Source organism: Phoxinus phoxinus, assembly GCF_949152265.1.
Source record: "Phoxinus phoxinus genome assembly, chromosome: 8".
NCBI classification, from domain to species: Eukaryota; Metazoa; Chordata; class Actinopteri; order Cypriniformes; family Leuciscidae; genus Phoxinus; species Phoxinus phoxinus.
The window spans coordinates 30,390,194-30,405,144 of record NC_136883.1 but is presented as its reverse complement, the minus strand read 5'-3'; the positions used below and the strand labels follow the sequence as shown (position 1 = coordinate 30,405,144).

The 14,951-nt window shown below is 38.3% G+C and overlaps 1 long non-coding RNA gene across 1 annotated transcript; it reads left to right on the top strand.

The window, feature by feature from the left end:
- The first annotated feature begins 743 nt into the window (after positions 1–743).
- LOC307003208 lies at positions 744–14,951 on the top strand. Its single transcript, XR_013798648.1, has 4 exons — positions 744–867; positions 2,944–3,032; positions 7,748–7,846; positions 14,360–14,951. It is a non-coding gene; the product is annotated as an uncharacterized lncRNA (long non-coding RNA).

Genomic DNA, 14,951 nt, shown 5'->3' with positions numbered 1-14,951 from the left:
ATGAACAATATGACATTATATTGCTCTGAAAAAACAAACGGCTTGATTATTGAGAGTGTTTAGACTTTTGGAGGATTAATAAAAAGGAGAGAATGGATTTTTTTTTCATTGTATGGTGGTTGTGTCCACAAACTGCAAAGACACATTTATATGCAAACACCATATAAAGGTGAATGTTGCATCCGATGACCCCTTTAATGCACTTCATTTTGTTGCTAACATATAAAGAAAGAGAGAGAGAAGAAAAAAAAAATATATATATATATATATAATATATATATATATATTCCATTATTTTATCATCCTATGTATTATATTTAATCCTATTCAGTTTAATGTGATAAACGAGTAAGGTCAAAAGTAGGCTACAGTATAGTTTAATCATATTAGCCTGCCTAAAATGTGTAATGTGTAGAGGATTAGCCTACTAACTAGGCCTACGTGTAATTTAGAACCAGTTTGTAAGTAGCCTAATCTACCCAGCACTAAATATTCCATAAAAATAAGAAATGTCAATTAGGATTTCATGGTGCTTTAACAGTTTTGAGAGAATAGCATATGATTCAGAACATTTAGGCTACACAGGATGTCACATGGCTACAGTACCGTCCATAACATCTGAAAATCTTATCACAGCTGACAATGTTATTTTTTACTGGTTTAATTGAAACGTAAGTAAATCTTAATAGCGGAAAGCATACTTTTTGTTACCTTTGTGTAGTAGAGTGCCGCATTGGGGTCACGCGCAGAACAGATGAGAGTAGCTCCGGTGGAAGAAACGCGACAAACACGAGCGGCCAGTGCGGTGCGATATCGCATTGTATGACGTAACATACAACTATCGTAGGCTGCTACGGTTCCTGAAAGGTAAAACACATTTTGTTTAGTTATAACATTTGATTGTCTCTCGCTAATAACAGAACTATGTGAACGCAAGCCGTATGGAATCACGCAACAACTTTATTCTCGTGCTTTTGTGTGAACGTTTTCAGGGATTCTTACAAACTTTTAGATATCCAGGTTTATTTTGAGTCACTTAGCTAGTGATTCTGAATATTATCTGATATTTGTATTCCTTCCCTTCCTCAAGTTCTCCCTGGGGTCAAGTTCTGAGCTATGTGGATGTGGCATATAAAAATATATATATAAAAAAAAATATATATATATATATATATATATATATATATATATATATATATATATATATATATATATATAAAAAATAAAAAAAAATATGAATTATTATCATTATTTATGTTGATAAGTAACAGGCTATGAACATTTCATTTGTCTCTGGCCGAATGTGCCTCATGCATTGTATAGCGGAACCCCATGTGACGAACAGTGCCATCTGCCGGAAGCAGCGAAAAAAACATAGAGTGAGTTTTGTGCTGCAGTCTTTCTTTCTGCCTATAATTCTTCGTGATGGAAAAAATTGTTTCATATTTAAACGAAAGTAAAGTATTTACTTATACGTAATAACAATTATATTGTAAATTGAGGGTTTAAACCAGCTTGATCCATTTGGGTCAATGTTATAAACTATTTTCTAATGGTTTCATATAGCTCTGGAGGGCACTTGTTTTGTGCAGTGTCATGTTTGAAAGTTGCTGTAGATAACATAACTGGGAGGGAAAACAGCTTAACTTTAGCAGCTTTGCTGGTCTGTTGGCTGGTTCTAAAATTGTTTGGGTACTTTTCTACTTGTCAGGCCATATTTTAAATCAGCAAACTAGTTTAGGCTTATTTAAGATGTTTATTATATAAAGTGACTTATTAATGATAGTTACCCTGAAGTAGCTTAAGTTTTGAGTAGGCTAGTGCTTACTTAGCACAAGAGCACAGTATTGATAGTTAGCTGGTTGCATTTTGTGTGGTTTTAGCCTCTAACAAAAACATTACCAGCAGCATACATTAAATACAATGGCATTGTATGCTTAAAAGCAGCTGGGTGACGGTTTTCATGGCTTTTTTAGGCCAATATTGATTGAAAAACTCTGACCCAATTCTAAACCTGTTGAATGATAGAAAAAACAAACATCAAATTTAATAATCAAGACCTATATTACCCCAGTGCCCCAAAAACTGCCAACAGACTTGAACTTGAGCTCCACAAACCAACCTGTCCAAACCAAAATTGAAGAGTCAAATCTGCAAGAGGGAGAAGGATATTTCATACGACAGCCATCCACGGGCCTCCAACAACAACACCGTCCAGGGCTCGCTGCTGGAACACAGCATCCGCTTAATCCTGCACTATAATGAGCTCATTTCACAATGTCATTTGCAGCCTTTTCTTTCTACTATTACAGTCAAACTGAACTCCATTATCTCCAGGGCTACAGTAAAGAAAACAATCACATAGATCCCATTTCCTTGAGTTTGTGTTATCCATCGCATTTGACAAACAGCAGTAGTTTGTGTATATGTATTTTGCAGGTATTTTATTTTCAACCGTCATAAACTTTAAAATTTTGGATTGCTTATTAAGAGGGCTATTCAACTTTGGAAAGCTCAGAGACCACAAAGCAGGATCCCTTCAACCTCAAGTGCCACGTTCCCAATTTTTATAATAAATATTTTTTATGAACTTGGCGAGTAGACTATGTGTGGTATGCTGTATTTCTAAAATCTTATATAATAGTATGAATCATTTTATATATTAATAGCAAAGCTATATGACATGAAATGTTTTACTGGACATTCAACCCCCTAAATATTCTATTGCATAATTACTGTATTCAATAATACCTACATTTTTTTAAATAAATTTAGATTTTTTTATACTTTTTTTTTGTTGTGGGGGGGGGGGGGGGACTATCCCTTTAATTAATTTATTAGAAAAACTTTTGATCTGTTTATTTAATTGACTCATAATCAAGTAGAATTATTTCAAAAATAATTATTAATTTAATTTGTTTGAATATTTTCTTTTTCTACCAGGCACTGTCAGAAAAGCTAACCGCAAGCCCGTCTCCTGAAAGCATCTGATCAGAGGAGATGGCCGCCCAAGACCCAGCACTTAAGCCGAGGTGACAGTGAGTCTGAAAGACATGATGCAAGTCAGAGAAAATTGGAGATAAACAGATAAAAGAGTGCACTCTCTGCTGGACGCAGCAGGATGCAGAGGACAGGAAATAAACCTGTATTTAAGCTGATTACCTGCCCAGAGCCCTGGGCCTTCTTAGTAGCTCCACACAGCCTGGCCTCTCTTCATCCACCGCTGTTAATTAGAGTTGTGCTCGGGGGGAAAAAGGCTGCCTTGTCAGCCTGGCAAGAGTGTTAGTGATGGCTGGTTGGAGGGGGATATGCAGGGGCTCTTAATTGGGTCTGTATGCTGTATCAGTGGCTGGCCTGAGCATTGGTGATGATTGCTGTGAGCAGGTGGCCATGGTGGCAGCTCCACACAGGCAGTCCCAGGCCAGCATGTCTGTTCTCGTCAAGACCTGGAACATTGAGCAGACAGCTCTCACTCATTACCCCAAACCTGCGCACCCCTCATCGCTTAGCAACCAAACCCGTGGCCCCTCCACAACACTTTCTCCGGCAGGCCCAAAATCTACCCAACAGTTGTGCTGTGGGCTTTCCAGACTTCTCTATAAAAGGGGCATGCAACTCGACTGTAACGTTCATGCATAAATAAACAGACCTGTGAATGCATAGCGGTCAGTGGCGTGATTGGTGGTTCAAAAATGAGGAGTGAAAATTCTCAGTTTTAAAAAAAAGTCCTGTTCCAGCTGCACTTTATGTTGACGCATTTTTCAGAAAAAAAAAAAAAACCTAGGACTGTCAAATCGATTAATCGCATCTTACATAAAAATTGGTGTTTATATAATATAATATAATGTGTGTGTGTGTGTGTGTGTGTGTGTGTGTGTGTGTACACATGTATTTGTATGCATATATATATGTATATGTGTGTATTTATAAAACGGATAGTTCCGGTCCTTGATTCTGATTGAAGGACCGGAACAGCCAAGGGGGTTTTAGGCACTCCGCGACGCTGTTCTAAATTCACTGTAAAACACGGCTTTGCGGGGCTTATTGCTTTAGTATGCATGTATGTATTTATACGTGTGTGTTTGTGTGTGTGTGTGTGTGTTACTGTGTGTGTGTGTCTGTGTTACTGTGTGTGTTCGTGTGCGTGTGTCTGTGTGTATATATAAACAGTATGTGTGTATATATATATATATATAATGCATAAATGCATACATACACACATATATATTACACACACACACTCACACATATATTATATAAACAAACTTTTATGTTAGATGCGATTAATCGTGATTAATTGATTTGACGGCAATAAAAAACATTATTTACACTATCAAGAAAACAACAATAGCCAAAGCAATTCTATTTTGTATTTTTACATAACAATTTAGTTATTAGTCCATTTATTAAAAAGTATATTTTTCATCATTTTTACGTTTATTCCGAAATATTAACTTGGTAAAAAATGTCATATTTATTTTTGAAATTATGTTCATCTGTTCTTTTTAGTAGTCAACTTATTGTTGTATGATCGTATAATATCGTATGATATTGTCATCTTATCGTATGAACAGCCCAATAAGTTTTATGCCGAACTTTACATGAACAGGAAAACAGGTCAAATTTCACATAACCCATGTAGTCAATCATAGCACGATGTTGGCTGCGTTCGAAATAGGTACTTATTTTTAATAAGTAAATACTAATTTCTGCAAAAAAAGTACATTCTATGTGTGTATGAATGTAATCTGGACATACTACATTTGCCATGTTGTCATTATCATGTGACCTACAGTTACGTCACTTCACTGCCGTTAATAAATCCTCTCCCGTGGCCTCATGGGATAGTAAAGTGTCCATCGGATGCACACTTCAGAATCTCGCCGGAAGATCCGGGGACTTTTTGCCTACTCTTTTATGAGTAGCCTACTACGAATTCGGATATACTGTTTTTCATATACTAGTAGGGAAGTATGCGATTTTGGATGCAGCCATTGCCTCTTCTCACATTACTTTTTCCCCTTTCATTCTCAATTACCGCCCACCAAACTCTACTTCTCACTGGAACTTAAAACACTCCACTGTCTGTTACTTTAGAATTTTTTTTGATTTATACACTTTTAATGGTAGATTGCATTGTTTTATTTTTGTACTGTGGATTTTAATTTCTCATCCAGTTTTTCGAGGAGGCACTGCCTCCCTTGCCTCCTCTGAGGAAACGCCCCTGATACAGAGGATGAGGAAATGATGGCAAAATTGTCATTTTTGGGTGAACAGTCAAGCTGAGGGACAAGAAATAACTGTCACAGTAGAATAAGTTCTGTACCATCCTACTTTTTGTGCCTTACATGATGGGCTTTTTCTCCCCGAAGTGTGCGTGCCTCCAGACATGCCAGAACTAGAAGTCATACTCCATGACTTGTGCGATTGAGATCAGTCTGATAACACCTTGTCGAACACATACACAGGAATTGTTAAGATCTTGAAAGCATTCTTGTGAAATCTGCAGCCGTCTCTTTCTGGCACAGATCACCATCAGCCCCAGATTACGGTCGATATCTTTGAAAAAAAGAAAAAAGAAAGGGCTTACTTACAGAACCAGCCTTGTGACTTCAACCTCCACACAAGAAGATGTTGATGGATACCAGGCCATGTGACCAGAAACAGAGAAAGCAGAAAACATTTTTCTGAACATGTAAACATCCAGTTCGGTTTGAGTGAAATGAAAAGAGACAGAGTAGACCCACGGCTCCAGAAATACCTCCGTACTTACTGGAGAGAGGCAACTGTTGGTTTTGGGATGACCACATGTCATCTGCTGCTCGGCCAGGCACATGAACTTAATTTATTTTTCCATATTTTTATATTAAATCAATCAATTAGAAGACTCGGTCACACAAGTACCAGGGAGGTAGTAAGGGAAGGGCGGCGAGTAAAGCTGTTGAAAATGTCATGAGTGAATGGAAGTTTGGAAATGAGCTGTAAAAGACTCAATCATTTAGAGATCTCATTTGACTTTAGCATGGCTTAGGAAAGTGGTATTTGGTGGCATCCAGCCCAGGCAGGGAAATGGCAGGAAATGACATCAGCTGTTGAGTTGCGCAGTGCTGCGTTTGTTGAACGGACTTTGGAAATAAATGGACATTTTACAGGTTTCACACCTACAGTGTATGATTATGCTGCTCGCTGTGGCATTGAATGTTGACATTATTGCGTACCGTAAAAAAATTTTTTACAGCGCTGTATTTAGGTTATAAGATGCAAGCTTTCCAATAGTGATGACAGATTGGAGTGAAAATGTATTGCATATTGAATTTTGAATGCATTATGTCATACCACAGCAGAATGTAATCATCTGTAACTTTTAATCGTTCTCCTTCCCTCTGTGTCTGCGGGTTTTAGTTTATCTTGTTTTTTTTTTTGTTAATGTGGCTTATCCTCTAATGTTGGTTTTGTGAATTGGCAAACAGAAACTTGAGTTGTGAATCTAAACCAAAATGTACTTTTTTAAATGCATGTTTCTGGTCTTATTTTAAAGGCCTTGGTAAAATGCCTTTAAAAAATTCACAAAAAAAAAAAAAACTTTTATGAGCCTGTGAATCAATTCATGAACAATGACTCTTTTGAGCCAGTCAAAGTCTCACAAGCTCATGATGAGTTACCGCTTGAATCAGTCTGATGAATCCTTCACCGAATGAACTCATTGAATCCATCAAGGGTGCATTTCCCAAAAGCAAAATGGTCGCAAGTTCCGTTGAACTCTGTTGGTAACAACGGAACTTGCGACCATATCCTTTTAGGAAACACAACCCAGAGCTGTTACTTAATCAACCACTCATTATCAAGTTATCATTACTTCCAGTTATGAAATTAATGGATTATTGGAATATTATTGTAAATGTAAACAAATTTAACTTGCTCTTCCTCAGGAATGACTTTTCTCCACTTTTCACTAATCAATTTCCAGTGGATAAAATCATGATTTTCTTCTTGAATATCCTACTTCACTCATAAATCTGTCACATTACAGAAGATAAAAGTAAATGGGTTGCAAAATCAATTCACATTGACTTTTAACTGTGGTCTTTAAGTGAGTGAGTGAATTAGTTGTCTCCTGGACTTGGAAAGGTCAGTGTTAACTCAGCACCCCACCCCTCGGGGCTTAACATTAATATAATAATCCAAAATGGATTTCTGTGGCTTCAGAGCCAAGTTCTCCACTGGATCAGTGTATGCGGTTGGGAGGAATCCACACAGAACCCAAACGGACCCACTTTAACACACACACACACACACACGCCCTGCCGTATGGCAACGGACCCACTGGAATTCCCCTGGCTGATCATTTGTCACGGGTTGAGTTTCGCACGGCTGGAATTTCACAGTTTGCGCATGCAGAATATCAGACAAGATGTGTGATGTTTCTGCAGCTCAGGGCTGCCTGTGTGTCGTGTCGATCAAAGTGTGCAATGCCGCTGTTACACTGTTCACACACAGCTGTGTGTTCATCAGGGTTGCACTTGGGCTGCAGGTGCTAGATCTCAGTGTGGAAGTGTTTGTGAATGAATGGTTTTGTCAGTGTGTTCACACATTCTCCCTGAAGCCAATACAGACTATCAACCTTATACACTGTAAACAAATATTTTTCAAAGTTGTAGGTAAAACAAAGATTATTGGTGATTGTTTGTTTGTGAAATTTACTTACAGTTTCTGAGTGAAAATTGTTTGTACACTACATTTTTTTCAGTGTCTACAGACTAACAACAAAATGCAGACTCGAAAATGCAGGCCTTCCAGCCCTGATTCGGACCCTCACTCTACCTTGCATCCCATGGATGATATTCAGGTATGACGCACAACACTCAGTAATAACCCTTTTACACTTTTAGTAGTTTCCCTCAACTATATAATTTCATTTAGCACTGCAGAATTCACACCTCTCAGTTCTCCTGCTTATTTGTCCCTCTAGTCCTTACATCAGTAATGCACTCCATTTTGCTATAGTTCATGACATTGTTGAAGCTTTTATCAGTCCACTGGAACTCTAAAGTGAGAAAAGTTCTTTTGTCAAATTTGAGTGTGTATGTGCATGAGTTGTTGGGGAATTACTGCGTCAGAAGTGAGGCCATGTTCCAAGGAGATTTAACAAATGGCAAAAGAAAACCTTGTACCACTAAACTGAATGTATTTGATTGAGATAAAAAGTTTGGAGCAGCTATCATTTATTATTGTCAGATGAATACACTACTGTTTGATACACTACTGTTCAAAAGTTGTTGTTTTTTTTTAAATATAAATGATCACTTTTATTCAGAAAGGATGCAATTACTTGATCAAAAGTGACAGTAAAGGCATTTATAATGTTACAAAATATTTATATTTCAAATAAATGCTGTTCTTTTGAACTTTCTATTTATCAAATAATCCTGAAAAAAACTGTATCACGGTTTCAGCAAAAAATATTAAGCAGCACAACTGTTTCCAACATTGATAATAATAAGAAATGTTTCTTAAGCACCATATAATGATATTAGAATGATTTCTGAATGATCATGTGACACTGAATACTGGAGTAATGACTGCTGAACATTAAACTTTGCCATCGCAGAAATAACTTACATTTTAAAATATACATGTGTATAAATAGAAAACAGTCATTTTAAATTGTAATATTTCACAATATTACTGCTTTTACTGTATTTTTTATCTCATAAATTCAGCCATGATAAGCAAACGTAAGATATTTCTTTTCATTAAAAATCGTATCCACCCCAAACTTTAGAACAGTGTACATTTTAAGTATATATATAACAATTGTTCAATCAAAAATGTAAATTGTAATTATTTACTCAACCTCATGTCATTCCAAATTTACATGACTTTCTTTCTTCCATTGAACAGAAAAGGTGCATTTTGATAAATATCCTGCCCATTTTTCTTCAATATAAAAAGAATTGGGGCTGTCATCCTTCAAAAAGGACCATAAATATTTCTTAAATCCAAATGCCTTCCAAGTCTTCTGAAGCCAGAGCTTTGTGTGAAAAATGTGGGAAAATCAGAGATGATGAATTCATGAGCTAATCGTTCTTTTGCATTGAATCTTATAAATTAAGCATTGGATCCAGATCACAATGGTCTAAATGATTATTTTACTAATGTGACTGATCCAGTTCTTTAATAAAAACTTACTGACTCAATGATTTGGTTGTGGTCATTCTGGTCAATTATAGCTCATTAGAGGAGGTCCAGGATATTTTTCAAAAATTGACCTTTTATGCTTCATGGAAGAAAGAACATCATAAGGCCAATTCACACTGCACCGACAGATGCAGACCAACGCGACAGTCACCAGATTACAGCACGTCACTTCTCAGACATTCTGACTCCAATTCAGCATGTTCAATCGGAGAAAACAAGCTCCGACCGACGCCATAAGACTATGACAAAACCCAACGAAGTGTCTGTAGCCTGTGGCCTTTAAATGGTTGAGAACATGAAGGTGGGTAAATACTGACAATTTATTTATTTCTGTTTGAATTTTTTTTCTTAGAACTTTGCATTCAAAATCGGTCTTTGTTAAAGTATACGTTTTAAAAGAACTTATAAAGGACACGCACCTGACCTTTGACTGCTTTTTGACATTTAGCTGAATAGACTCTTTCTCACACTTTCCCATGGTGGATTTATGTTTTATAGTTTCCTAATTCCTCCTTTCCTCTCCTTTGGCATTCAGAAGAAAGAGAATAAATAGAGTTAAAAATTTCCCTCCAAAAATCTTTCAGCGCTCCACTCAGCCGTGCAGAATGCTATCTGGAATTAAAAGGCCTTCGCATGAATAGGGGAAGGAAAAAAATGGACTTGTAATGAATTATTGATGTGTGAGAGAGAAGGAAGAAAGGAAAACAATGACAAATGAAAACAGCAAGAGTTATGTCTTGTGTGCGTGCTGACGTTACCGGGCACTTTAACACGAAATGCCACTGTAGTTGAGCTGGTCTGAAACATGTAAACTAGCAGGCAGACGAAGGGGAACTGGGTCTGGATGAATGTGAATGTTAACCACACTAGAGCTCAAAAGCTACAGAGCCAGTCTGTGATCGGCTTGGGATTACACTCCCCCCAGCTTCTCTGAAACAGGCCTCCTAGAGCAGGATTGCTGCATACGGGTGGTCAATTCGTTTAAAGGTTTCAGCTGTGGCAGAGCAGTGCTCCTGTGACTGGCTTTGGATACTAGTTTAGGCTCTCTCTCTCTCCCTCTTGAACCACATCAGATCACCAGCAGTCCAAACACTCACACAAACCACATGCGTGATCTGAGGCGTTCCCCCGGCTGTAACATAAAGAAGCTCTCTCCATTTAGTCCAGCCTAAATCAACAGGCCTTTTTACTGTGGTCGCTGCTCATATGGACTTATTGCCAGAATAGGACCACGCGTCATTTGCGCTGCTTTGATTAGTGCTCTCCTCCACACTCAGTTTGTTTAGTGTGACAGTTTGTAATTGACTTGCATTTGACTGATGCTTTTAGGACTAAAAGCTTGTTTCAACATCCAATCACATCAGTCGTTTGTCCTCTCAACAATGCCAGCATGCATTCTGTTGTAAACTGACCATATTTCAAGGTTTTAGGAACACCTCAAATGAATCTACAGCGCAGAGTCGGTTCTTAGTGAATCAAAAACAAAGGCTATAGCACGGCCAGTGTAGTGTGTGCAATTCTCATGGGAAGGAGTCGGTTCTTCTTAGTGGATCTCAAACATACAGGGTGTCCAGTGTAGTGCGATTTCAAAATGAGTTATTCTTAAGAGCCGGTTCTTCTTAATGAAACAAAGGCCCTGTTTACACCAGGTATTAAAGGTGCAGTACGCGATTTCTGAGAACCGCTTTTGAAAGTGGATTGGACTGAGCACCAAAACACACTTGTAGCCAATAAGCAGTAAAGGGGCCTATAGAGGGTATGCGCGTGACGTCACCGTCGCCCCGAGTGACTGCGGTCACGCCCACTAAGTGGCAAAAAGAGCGGCATTTGTTTTCAGCGTGAATGCTGCGAAAAACACAATCTGAGGTATATTTTTTACAGACTGCCGAAACAGAGAAACAAAATAATGGATCGCTGCAATTCAATTGAAATAAACGGACTCCAGGAAAGTACATTTTCCAGTTATAAGTGTGAAAAAGTAAGGATTTGCAGTTATAATTTTTGTGTCATTATGCTGAATTTTGTGGTAAAATCATACCCTATATATTTAATTGTTACATATTGTATTGACAACTCATCAATGAAATATTTACCATCGTATATTCTGCATAATTAGACGTTTTAATTGAACACTGACAAAAAACTATTCAAGTTTCAAGACGATAATTCACTGGCAAATTTGCTGTATGTATTTCCCCGGCGTCGAAATCAGGCACATGGATCACTGGATCTTTGGTAAGTTGCAAGGAACACTATATCGAGTCCAACTTTTAGTTTAAACTGATAATCATTTGTTTTACTCGCGTTTAAATTAAACCCAGTCACGCAGCAGGCTCTTTTGCTACGTGTGTTCCGGCGGGAAAGTGACGTCAATGCATACCCTCTATACACTCATGAGGGGGGAGGTGCCTGTGCTGCATAGTGTGTTTGTGAATTTGGGGGCGGAGCTATCAAGATGAGAAATCGTTTACTGCACCTCTAAGATGGGTTTTGGTCGATCGGATCACAAGTGGACGACTCTAAATACAGGAGTGAACGGGGTCTAAAACCTTTTGAGCTTGTCCACTTTCGACCACTTCCAGAGGTAGTCGATAGTCGTAATTGCTTTCATAGTGTAGACGCTCATGTGATCGAATGCATCGAACATCCACAAAAGACCCAACTGGAATCTAAATTGAATCCTTTTGATTCCCATACAAATTCCTAAATAAAAGTGATACATTCTAACATATTTTCTTCTGAAGAGCCCTGTCCTAGTTAAACTTCTTTGTCACACGGAGAAGGTAAGCTTGTCTTATCTGCTTTTTTTTAATGGCAGGTCTATTGATTCATATACGTCCTCTTTGAGAGCAAGTGATGACAGACACAGACCACTCTGTTGACCAAGTCGCATTTCTGCGGTCGTTCTGATGATGGTCTGAGACTCTTTTATTAATCAAGGTCTTTGATGTCATAATAACCCACTGCGGGAACTCAAAGCAGGTGATTCATTTGGTGCGAAAATCATAGCGCACATAAAGAACCTCAGTGTGTTCACACATCCGCACTCGCCCACTTTCACAGCAGACACGGACTGCAGCCTTGAGTCTGTAAAGTGTGTTTGAACACCGCCGCAGAGGGAACGCAAGGCCACACCTTGAAAGTGAAACCGAAAATTGGGAAAAAATAGAATTTCCCCCCAAAAACAGGAATCACGCCTTACTTTGTGGTTTAACGGCGGCAGTGTTTATATTGAATGAATGCTCCAGTTCTGAACAGCGGCCAATATATAGAGTCTTTTGAGGACAATTGTGCTCACTAGTTGTATAGGCCTACGTGCAGAAGTGTATATGCCGAGACTTCAGATGTGTCATTTGTGCGTGCGTGTCTGGATGCACGCGAGTCGATATGTGTAGAAGGAAGAGTGAACGGATGGGAAAGGTGAAGGTTGAGACGGAGCTTTGAAAACAAAGAGTCTGAAGTCTCCCCACACACACTTTTTTCCTTTTCCTTGGAGCACAGAGCTCCTTCCACCATTATAGGCTCAAGGGGTAACATCCTGGACCTTATGGTTTTGTTTGTTGGTGCATTTTCATTTATAGAATAGATTGTGTGGGTTGGGGGGGGGGGGGGGGGGGGGGGGGGGTTGCTGCAGCTTTAAAAATGGTAAACGGCATATTCGGTCTGATTTTGTGTAACCGGCCGGCACTGTGCACATTGTTCTTCCCTTCAAATAAACATCTTTTGAATGAGAAAGCAGATAGAGAGCATGGAAACGGATTGTTTGACAAGAGTGACCACATACTTTGGCACTGTTACCAATTTGATATAAAGAACAATGAAAATAATATTATTCCCATGTTAAACTGCTAGAGCTTGGGACAGTCAAAAATGTACCATTCGTCCTCTTTCATGAATTGTTCTCTATCTTGCCATATACACTGTAGTGTGTATACTTTTCCCTCCATCACTGTTGCTTTGTGAAATTGAGTCACAACTTCCTGACTCGACTGTCCAAAGGTCAATCCTGCTGGCTCAATCCGACCCCCTTCCCTCCTCCTTTCCCTTTCGTGAGGCCCCTCAAACAGCAGGCCCAGCTCCGCATTCCTCAGTCACACAGCACCCTCAAACAGAGCAGCACTGGGCTTGAAGCACTCAACCAGCCAGCTCGAGGAAAGGTCTCACTGCGAGAAAATGCAGGCCAGCAGCAACCCGGCCCCTGTGATGACAGGGAGAAGGCAACTGGGGGCTCTGCGGGGCGCAGATTGGTATATGCAGCACATTAGTCTCCGGAGCCATGAGGCCACAGTTAAGCCCACCGTGAGGATGTCCTGAATATCTCAAGAAGCCTGTCATGAAATGTCTGGCTTATATATTATATTTCATCTCTTAATAATGAGAATTTTTTTTATTCAATGCATGTATAATGCGTGTTTATGCTTTACTTTCAAGAAGCAAACATTCAAAAAAGGTGTGCACATTGGGCACATCCAAATTGGGCTCAGGTGCAGGACAAAAAGATAACAATAAATTAACCTGTCAGGTATTCGTCAGGAACAATGTGCTTTTATTTTTGACTATTTTTACTACTGTACTTATACTGTTCCAATTTTTTTCCACAATTATTCTTATTACCATAACACATTAATATTTTTTAATTATTATATAAATATATTAGGTGGTGTAATACAATTTAATATATTATTTTATATTATGAAAAAAATCTTAATGCTCTGTAATGCAACCTTACATTTTATTTTATATATAAAATATTTTCATATTATTGTATATCAATTTATTTTATAAACGCTTTATAAATTATATTTATTTGTATTTGATTTTATTGTCTTCTTTCATTTGATTTCCTCTTATTACATTTTTTTGTAATGTATGCTCTGAAATCTCTTATATTTAATATTACTATTATTACAAATTATTTATTTATATTTGATTTATATTTTATATTGATTGTATATAATTAAAAAGCTTAATGCTCTGAAATTATATTTAAAAAAAAAGTTTTATTTAAATTGTATTACGATATTTTTGTTATCATTTATCATTTTATATTGTATATATAAACGATTTAGTAATAAAATGATTATTTTTAATTATTTAAATACTATTTTATTAGATTAGAATAGGCTTTCTTTAATGTCTTATTTCTTTCCTTTGACTTTAGAGTGAAATATGTTTCTCTCCATGTTCCGTGAGAATCACCCACCAGCACATTCACTCAGTGAGTCACTCATGCCTGTGTTTGGAACTGGCAGCTGTGTAAGCCCTGCACCGTTTCCCCTCTGACCCCAAAAGAAGCAGGCAGCAGCACTATGGGCTCCCCATGCACTGACGGAGCGCTCCAGTTACATCCTTCTGACCAGTCTGACATACACCGCACACTAAGCCCTCTTTGGATGTCTGGCCATGGAAGAGAGTAGACGTGACATTAGAGGTGGGTGAACTTGGCCAGGTTTGTGTTATCAGAGACTCATATGTCTCCAGTGACCATCATTCAAGCTCCGTGCACTCACTAAACCCACTGACCTCACCTGTGGATGGCAGCACCAGGCGGTCTCTCTGCCACGAACACTTGGCTTCCACCTGGCCTAAAAAAGAGCTTATCTGGACGTGCCACATCTGCCACAACATGTCTCCCGGTGCCATCCTCACGTGAGATACATGGAGATTGAAAGCAACGATTGAGGAGCTGATTAGAATCAGTAGGAGAGACTTGCACGAATGAGCTTCACGCAATCCCCGTCTATGCAATTATA